The following is a 10,339-nucleotide window of genomic DNA, read 5'->3' as shown; positions in this document are numbered from 1 at the left end:
CAAATCAAAAGGCTCCAACCAGCGACTGTAATTGATTTGCAGTCTCATGTCACGCTGCAGTTTCTATTGTTACTTATAAAATGATAATAAATAAATAAATAAAAAACCATCAACACTGAGCAACATCACAGAAGCACCTGATCACCTGGGCTGGGGGTAAATCAGTGGATAAAAAATGCACCAACTCCACATCAATTAACCTCACGTGTTGTGCTTGTAATGAAGGCGCGTGAGTGTTAAAAATGTGCAATTAATCAAAGGAAAGGGAGAAAAACGCAGCAGAGGCTCCACAGAGGATCAGCTCACTTGTTCCGCTTCTTTTTCCAAATCAGCATTTAAAACCATCGTGATCGAGTCCAGGCAGGTTTAAATGTCGCTTTTAAATCCGTGCGCGTGTTTTGTGTGTGCGTGTGTGCGTGTGTGTGCGTGTGTGTGTCCGCTACCACCACCACAACGGCGCTTTCACCCTTCAACCACAAAAACAAAAGAAGACAAACACACAGACAACAGGTTATTAACGGGGTAATTACCTCCCCCGCGTGTCTCCTCCTCTGTCGCGCTCGCGGAAGCGGAGACCTTCCCCCCCGGGATCCGCGAGGTGGTCTCTGCCGGTCGGACCTGGTCCCTCCTCAGCCCGTCTCCAGCAGACAGAAGGGAAGCCCCGGTGCCGTCCTGCGTGCGCTCCTAAACGCACCATCCGGCAGCGGAGAAAAGGGAAGCGTGGATGGATGGATGAGGAGAGCGAAGGTGGGTGAGGAGGAGGAAGAGGAGGAGGGAGGAGGAGGAGGAAGAGGAGGGGGGAGGAGGAAGAGGAAGAGGAAGGGGGAGGGGGTGTTGCCTCTGGCTGTTCATCTCTCGCAATCAGTCTTTTCAGAAGCGCTATTAAACAGGAGGATGAAGCATCCAGACGCATGTTAAACAACTTTTTTTCTTTGTCCATGCAGAATACAGTCAGCGCACGTTTTAAATTATTGAGTGATTTTTCTTTTTCTATTCATCCTAGAAAGTAGGATTCTGTAAAATTAAGCCATTAAAGATATAAATATAAGAAGATAAAAGACAGAATACATGAAGTTTGCACTGATCAGCAGCTGCACACGTCACCTTATACATCAGTATAGCCTCTATTTAAAAGGTTATTCAAATGCCACAGCAATAAGTCAGATAGGAATATTATAGTGATGGCAGACGAGATCAGAAATGACATAAAATATGATAAGATCACGTTAAAGTCACTGATTTCCCGGCTGGGCTCATAAACCCCAGGAGGACCTGCAGGAATATTAAAAACTGTGGATTTTCATCAGAGATTCTGTTTTCCTTTCTCTGTTTTTTCCCTTTTTTTCCCCCCAGTTTTATTATTTTTCTTTTTCTTTATTGGAACGATATGTGAAGTGCATGTGTGCTGCAAAAGCAACAGATAAGAAACACAGTGGGTAGAAAAAAAAAAAAGAACAATAGCGAGGGGGGGGTCATTATGTCTTTTTTCTGTAGGCTATCGCTCCTACACACAGACACACTGCTGGAGCCTCTGTGTGATTGACAGTTTTATCAGTTCACTTCAATATGCTAATGCTTTATTATTGGCAGGGGCTCCGTCATATTGCACAGCCACCGCCGCCATAGAGGAGCAGAGCAAGATGGGAATTAGCTAAATGGCATAGCTGTGTTTGTAGGTGAACCGTCGGTGCAGCTCAACAGACCCAGGATCTGCTGCTGCTGCTGCTGCTGCAGGTTGTGGGTTTGAATCCCTCTTACAGTGTGTTTGTATACCATCTTATAGAAGACACACAGTAAGATACTGATGCAAAATTCAGTTCACCTAACGCTTGGCTCAACCTCACGGATCGCATCAGAGATCTACCGTGTCAAAGGATGCAGTGCGTCGTGCAAAAAGGTTTTATCCCATCAGAAAACTGAAGCTGTTCCTCGCTGTATCTACGAGTAATGTCATGCTGATCTTTTAAAGATTATGTGCACAGAGCATTCCCTTTGATATTATGGGTTACATCAACATCCTATACATCCCTGGCAGATATTGTACAAGGCAAAAAGAATCCATCGAAGTCTGCCATGATGGAAGAAGACACAAAAGACAGAGGAGTAGCTTGGGTAGAAGTATTAAAGATGTGATTAAACTCCCTCAGTGGATGGCTTCTTGCTGTAGGTATCAATTTCCTGCAAATAAGTAGGTGTATTCATTAACCTATGACAGAAATGTCCATGCAAAGACATTCATCAATCCATTAGCTCTATCGCTTTATCCTCCGAGGGTCAGTGTGGGGCTGGAGCCCAGAGGTAGAGTCCATCACAGGGCTGACACATAGAGACAAACTATTCAATCTAAGGCCAATTAAACTGCCCTGCATGTCTTTGGACTGTGGGAGGCAGCCGGAGGAAACACGCAGACTCAACAAAGAAAAGCTGCAGCTGAACCAGGGTTCGAACACAGAACCTTCCAACGCAAACTGGAATTATATGTATTATAATATGTTTTTCTTTTTTCTTTTTCACGACTCGACACAGAATTTACTTCATGCCAAGATTAATAATCAAAACTCCTGAAGTCCAGCATGCAACTCAACGTGAGATCCACGAACCACCACCACAACAACAACAACAACAACAACAACAACAACCACAACAACAACAACAACAGCATGTGACAATGTTCTTCACTATATCCAACAGGACAGAAGAAAAACATGACAAAACATCCAGTACATTAGTGAAGCAACAGACAGAGCTGTCGTCATAACAACAGCCTCCTCTCACACTCAACTGACTCTCCTGGAAATCCCATACATGCAAATGTGATATATTGAATTTCCATATATGAAATAAACATTTTTATTTCATATGTACATATATGTAAAAAAATATTATAAAACCTAGTAGAAATGTCATATATTGACATATGTTACATAAATATATATATATCCATCCCACAGCCTGTCAGTGTATGTTGAGATTATAAACAGTAGGTTCTGACACCAATATCCCAGGATGTGAAATTAGACATGTTTAAAATTTATGAGAAATTAATAAGAAAAACATAAATAAACATATAGATTTTTTAAACATGTATGTTGTCTTAATAAATGTGCATAAATGAATTAGATATATAATGTTAACACATAGTTTTTACATAGAAACACATTTCACACACCTGCTGGCTGCCGCTTCATTTTAACTCACTGATGTGACAGCAGCATCGATCCCTTCGTCTAAAACTGAAAGTGAACTGGGATATGATCCAGAATAAAATATTGCTTAATGAAATTGCTGTATTTTTTTTGATGCTAAAGAAATTATTCCAACTTCCTTTTGGTTCCCTTTTGATATCAAAGGAAATAAAGTGACAGTGACAAGAAGACACAAAACTACAGCAAAGAAAAACTCAGAAGTGTTAGGACAATGAACCAACACTAATCTGTGATTTATCATCCAAACTTTTCTCTTTATGAGACATAGAAACATCCTGTGGCACAGCAAGGGTTTCAGAAACATGTTCTTTAGCCGACTTTAATCTGCGTAAAATCCTGTGGATCATGAGGGCGTCGTTTGCTGGTTGTCTGCCTGCTTATCTCTTTAGCTGCCAGTTTGTTTACCTGTCTGCCTCTCACTTCACCTGTCTGTCTGTCTTATAATTGAGTTGCCAGGTTTCTGTCTTTCTGTCTGTCTGTCATCCTGCTTGTCTGGTTTTCCATTTGGCTGCATTCCTGCCCCTCTCTCTGTGTGTGTGTGTGTGTGTGTGTGTGTGTGTGTGTGTGTGTGTGTGTGTGTGTGTGTGTGTTTCATAAATATTATTTCTCAGCAGCTCCCTGTTATGAATGTGTAAAAAGGTCAGACCGTGTTACGCCTCCTTCACTCAGTGGAATTATTTTTCTGTCCAACCAATACCCTGCGGGGACTGAACTGACTGAAGTGTCTGTAAGTCTGTAACGCTGCCTCACGGCCTGACGTGTGTGGTTTTATGTGTGTGTGTGTGTGTGTGTGTGTGTGTGTGTGTGTGTGTGTGTGTGTGTGTGTGTGTCTATCCCTCCATCCACTCAACCATCCTTCCTTCCAGCCTGGTAAAGATGCTGAGCCTCAACAGCGTCTATATTTAGCTGCTGGTTCAATCAGTGACGGCAGAGCCACAGCGCCATGACTCTGCATACTGATAGTACTACTGCCTATCACCTCCTCCGCTCACCTCTGGAGGGAGAGATATAGACTGAGACTGAAATATAAGGAGGAAGGCAGGGGAACGGGCAAATTAAAGAAATGATGATAAGGAAATGAGAGCAGAGGCACTGAAAAAATCACAAAAAAATTCAAAGAGAGAGAGAGACAGATTGTGCCGTAATCCTATCACACGGTTAGACGGGAAGGAGCATGAGAAATAGGCATGAGGAGAAAGAAAAGGAGGTAATGATGTGTGAGGCAGGTGAAGAAGAGGAGGAGGGATGAAAGGAAAGAGACAGGTGTAAACGCAGAGGCAGAGGGATCGAGGGATGGAGACAGATGGAGAGAGGTGGGGAAAGAGAGAGAGAGAGAGCAAGAGAGGGACATGAAGAGGAAGTGGAGAATTCACACAACCATGGATGAAGATGCAGGGATTGAAAGGTGGATGAAGACACAGAGGGAAGGGGAGAATATAGCTGCAGTGTCTGAGGAAAGAGGGGCAGAGAGAAATGAGTTCCTCAGAGATGGAGAGACTGGGGGGGAGAGAGAGAAAGAGATACCGGGGGAGGGAAAAGGAAAAGAGAGTTCACACAAGAGCAAGCAGAGGAAGCTGTAACAGTCTGCAGGGTTTTCTGTAGCAAAGGAGCAGAGTGTACTCTATTGGTATGTAATGTCGCTGAGTGGATTTGGAGGGAAATGAAAGTACAGAGACGGAGAATAGAGAGAGAGAGAGAGAGAGGAAGAAAGAGGCAGAGCGACTCTACTGAGACTCCATTGAGAGATAAAGAGATGGGTTTTCTAGCGTATAGCTGCACTGTGGACTGTAGAGTGAGAGGTTCAGACTGGTGTTACACTGAATCCTGTGACCCATCGGACGCTGTGACTGAAATATAATAAAATCCAGCTCCTCTAATACTGTATTCACATGATTATTCTGACTTCATTTTATTATTCCAAGATGGCTGAATTAGCTGCTTTTGCTGAGGTCTTTGGATTTGATTTTATTTGTCAGGTGAAATCCAGATAACCTATAATTACAAAGAATCTGTGCAGAGTTTAAATGAGCTGAATCATCTGTATTAGTGTTAATGTTGGATTTTATTTAGCTGTAACTAACAATCATCATAATAACATATATCTATCTATCTATCTATCTATCTAGTAATGTTACCGCTCTACAGACGGACCTGTATCTTTCTGCCACCACAATGATCAAGATTTGTGACCCTTTCTGTACCTCTGAGGTCTTTTCTGATGCTAGCCTATATCCTCCAACCTAAACAACCATATAGGTCGTTTTTTTTGTACCGGACCTAGGTTGTCATGGTTACCATAATAAACACGCGACTGTATCGGCGTACTGATCGTCGCCGTCGTTACTAAAATAACGGTCATGGCTTCGTTAGGTTTAACGCAATAAAACTACTTAGTTAGGTTTCGGAAAAGATCGTGATTTGGGTTAAAAAAAAAAAAAAAAAAAAAAATTTAAAAAGTCACTTCCTGAACAGACGGACTTTGTTGTCATGGTTACATTAATAACAACGTGGTTAACTTTGTTGAACGTTCATGGATTGTCGGTTTTTATACTACGTCGCCGCACTTTTCCCTTTGCTCCTGTCGCCTAGCAACAAAACGCAACCATGGGTCATAATAACCTGCTGCACAGACGACCTATGGGCTCGTTTTTTTTTTTACAGCAGAATAGTCTCACTTTGGAGGCACCATTTCTGGTAACAGTATTATTTTTATAACAATGTTTGATAAAAAATAAGAAGAAAATATTTGCAGTGGAATTAAACTGTAATTCAAACTCTTACTGTAACTGAGTCACCGCTGAGCGTCGTCACTGTCAGCTTTTGTTTCATTTGGACGCTACACATCACAGACACACACATACAGTCGGGGAATTGTCTGCGTCTTTCTCTCACAACAGAAATCTCCAGTTCTTTATTTCAAACACAAAAGCAAGCTCAACAATACACACACACACACGCACACACACACACACACACACACACACACACACACACACACACACACACACTTCCTATTTCTGTATGCCACACAAACATGAGCACAGATACACACCCACGCTCACACAAACTCTCACTGCTCTTACAGAAAGATGCAAACACACACACACACACACACACACACACACACACACACACACACACACACACACACACACACACACACATCTAAGAAGCTGTGAAAACTGGAAAGCGCCTCAAGCACTTGGAAAGCACTTGCTTTAAATCCACACTATTGTTATGTTTGGCTGAGATCTGTACTTGAGTGGAATTACATGACAACACAAGCGGCAGCATCTCTGTCTTCTCCACTGTCTGTGTGACACGCAAACACACATACAACACACCTACAGGTCATGTGTACACATAACAAAGGTCATCTATTGATTAAATCCTTCCTTTACACCCTATCAGTCCTATTATCCCCCTGAGCTGAGACTGATTCTAAACCCAAATCCTAAACTGACGTTGGCGTTAAATCTTCTCTAGATAAATAGGTTGACATTTATGGGAAATAAGCTTTTTTACTTCCTCGCCCACCTGCAACCCCAGGGCTCACTGATTACAGTAACACCTTACATCCTTTCCTCATGAACTTCAGATAAATATGTAAAGGATGCTGATATTTATGCTAAGTGAAGCTAACTGGCTGCTAGCGGTAGCTTCATCTTCACCGTGCACAAGGGAGAAATATGATAAAGAAATAAAATAAGAATAAAAACAGAATCTAGAATAAATAAGATAAATTAGAAATACTATATACAATAACATAAAAATGCAAGTTGGCATTTCTGTACATGTGCAAATATAGAAATATATATAAAGAGTTTAGTGGTTGTATCTTATCTCACTCTCTGTAAGAAAGCAATTCAGTCTATTTCACAAAATGTTGAACTTTTCCTTTAATAAAAGCCAGTTCTGCTCGGTCCCCGACATGAAAACGTCCTCATTTGGATTATGTGAATGCAAACAATGAACTGAAATCACATGGAAGAAGAACTAATACATGAAATACAATACAAAACACCAAGAGAACCGAACTGTAGCAGAAATCTTCTTTCATGGCTGAGATAATAAGTATTCATGCTGGTTTATCTCTGTACATGTGAGTGTGCTTTCTCCCTTCAGTCAGTTTAAGCTTATAAAGCTTTGTTAAACACACTGTGCACTCACACACACACACACACACACATGTCCCTTACAAATCCCTGCTCTGAAACTCAACGCCTGCATGTAAACAAAGCCCAGAGACACTCAGAGCGCCAGAGTTCAATTATTCCTCTCGCTCTGTGTCTCATTATCACTGCCTCCATCTTACAGTCGATGTTTATTAAAGGTTGCTATGTAACAATCAGCCGCTTTACCGTTGCACTTACACAGCTCTGCTTGTGTGTGTTGTAGCGTGTGTGTGTGTGTGTACTGTAATTTTATTTTTCTCTGTCCTCAGCCGCAGCGTTGAAGCAATCGGACCGATCTGCGTCTAATCCGCTGCAGAGGCTTGAGGCCAGGTCGACGTCACCTTCCACCGTCACTCAGTTCACTCTGTCCTGCAGCGGCCACTTAGAAAACAAGATACAGATTTTATAGGTAATGAAGAACTGATGAACCTGACGACAAGTTAAGGAATTCATCCGGTAAATAAGACTTCCCTTATAAAGGATTTATAAATGGTTCATAATTATGTTATCAAATCGGTTTTTAATACTTTATAAATCATAAATAAATTGTTATATAACAGTTTTCATACATTGATGCAGGTTCACTATTTGGCAACATGAATTTAATGCTTTCTACTCATTAATCTCACTAATGAGTTATTTATAACTGGTAAAAGGAGCCTCATATTAACTCATTAATAAATGATGATTGTTGATGCCAAATGAAACTTCTTGACCATTAAGATGCTGACGGTGGTTAATCGGTTACTAACTTAACAAACATGTGAAGAAGCAGCAGGTACAAACGCTGGATGATGGAGAAAACAAAGAAAGCTCAGTGACTCGTACACATCGATATAAATGTATTAATAATGAAAACATTTGGTGATTAACTGTATAGGTACCAGAACCAGTTCCTGATCAATAATTACTAAAATACTTCTTAAATAAGCTTTCAGAAAGCGGTTGGGAGCTTTTTCCCAATTATTTAAAAATGCAATTTACATTTTACACTAAGGCTTCCAGCCGCTGCAAGTTCTTTGCTGCCAGCTTTATATTGTCAGAGAGAATAATGCTCAGCGGGAAAAGAAATCAGCTATTTCCAGCTCTTTATTTAATGGCTTGTGCCGTCACAGTTTAACAGAGAGATTTAAGTATGCCAGTGTAGTAACGATGAAAATTCATGCGAGGCTCAGGCATTAATAAATCCAGGTGGAGGAGAAATGGAGGACAGAGCTGAAGATGCTACAGGCAGTTTCTGCTCAGGGAGACAAACACAGCGTCACCAGCCGTCTGACAAACTTATGAACTGTGGTGTTTTACATAGAGCTCATACATTTCTGTGAGAGATAATTAAGCATTGATCACTGGCAGTGTATTTAGTAACAGGTTTCTTTATGCATGTGTGCATGATTAAAACCAGAAGGAACTGTTTGTGTTCTATTTTGTTTTTTGTATTTATATATAATGATTATTTGGTGACCAACGTGTACATGTCATGTTTAGTTCTGTTTTCTTTTCTTTTCGTATTAGTTACACCTTTTTAACATTTTTTAACATTACTTTGGCATGCGTGTGTTGTAGAAAATCCAATAAACAAAAACTAAAAATATATATACGTTGCTTCATCATTGTGAATTACCGCAGCTATAATCAATATTTTTATAACAATGGATCAATTAACTAGGTGTAAGGATGTTCCTCGTAGGTCCCCTCAGTTCTACTGAGCTTTTTTCGTTCAGCTCATTGTTTTGGTTTTATAACCTGCACTTTTACTGATTTGTTTCCCTCTCTTCACTCTCATACACTGTTGTTTGGCTGCAGCAGGCAGCTGTTAGCTGTTAGCTGTTAGCTGTTAGCTGTTAGCTAAAGACCCTCTGTAGACTACTTGCTCATCACTGAAAGGGCAGACAGCCACAGCTAGCGCCACTAGCTGGTGAACACAGTGGAGAGTTTAGCAGCTAAACAGCCAAATATTTCCCTTAGTTAGTGGAAACCAAAACAGAGTTAAAAGAAGAGTGGTTAATAGTCTCCAAATGAAGGCTAATGCTAATGCTAATGCTAATGCTAGGCCTAACAAGTTCACCACATCAACAAAAAAAAGGTTTTTATATCTTAGCATAAAGGTTTTTATGCTAAGCTAAGCTAACTACCTCCTGGCTGTAGCTCTATAGTTAACGCACACACAGAAGAGTGATATCAATCATTTCAGCCAAGTCTCAAAAAGAAAATCAATAAAAAAATATAAAAGGACAAAGTAAAGTATCAAAGACAAAATATGACAAATCAGTAAAATGTTTTGTTCAGTTTTAATTTTATGAGGCTTTGTGGTTTCGAAATCAGCATCCTGTCGCATATTCAGCCTGCAGGTTGTAAAGGTTAAAGGTTAAAACCGCTGTGCTTTATCTAATAGTTAAATGCTCTGCAAATACTAATTCCAGCGCTGATGCTAATGCCAAACATGAGTCTGAGGTGTACTGCAGCTCTGTTCAACATTGTGCCATTTCATATTCTGCACAAGTGCGGCTGCGATTAGTCAGTGTGCAATAAGCGCCCATTACATTTAAGTGTGTGAGTGAACGTGAATGGGAAAGTTTGATTTAGTGGCTAAAGCCATTATCACTGTGATGAATGAAATGGTCCCTGTGGATCTTTTATACGCATGTAGTATCCTCTCTCTCTGTCTGTCTCAGACACACACACACACACACACACACACACACACACACACACACACTCATCAGGCCAGTGAGCTGGTTTTAGCAGCTCCCCTGGTGATCTCCACATCTCTAATGAGATTATTGTAGTAATAGGAGAGTTGATAAACCCATTTCAGACGACTCGTCCCTCCGGCCGGCCGGCCTGTCTGTCTGTCTGTCTGTCTGTCTGTCTGTCTGTCTGTCTGTCTGTCTGTCTGTCTGTCTGTCTGTCTGTCTGTCTGTCTGTCTGTCCACCCTCCCGACCCGGGACAGAGATAAG

The 10,339-nt window shown here is 41.0% G+C and overlaps 1 protein-coding gene across 2 annotated transcripts in view; it reads right to left on the bottom strand.

Moving 5' to 3' along the window:
• Window positions 1-757, bottom strand: part of slc29a4a (solute carrier family 29 member 4a) — a 22,020-nt gene extending 21,263 nt beyond the window's left edge. For both annotated transcript variants that reach the window (XM_023397209.2, XM_023397210.2), the window contains exon 1: window positions 531-757. The gene's annotated coding sequence lies outside the window, so the exon portion shown is untranslated. The remainder of the gene's footprint in view (window positions 1-530) is intronic.
• Window positions 758-10,339: the final 9,582 nt, after the last annotated feature.

Source organism: Seriola lalandi, unplaced genomic scaffold, assembly GCF_002814215.2.
Source record: "Seriola lalandi dorsalis isolate HSWRI2012SDOR001 ecotype SW California unplaced genomic scaffold, Sedor1 jcf7180002055004, whole genome shotgun sequence".
NCBI lineage: Eukaryota > Metazoa > Chordata > Actinopteri > Carangiformes > Carangidae > Seriola > Seriola lalandi.
The sequence above is the reverse complement of the archived record's forward strand: the minus strand, read 5'-3'. Positions and strand labels throughout refer to the sequence as shown.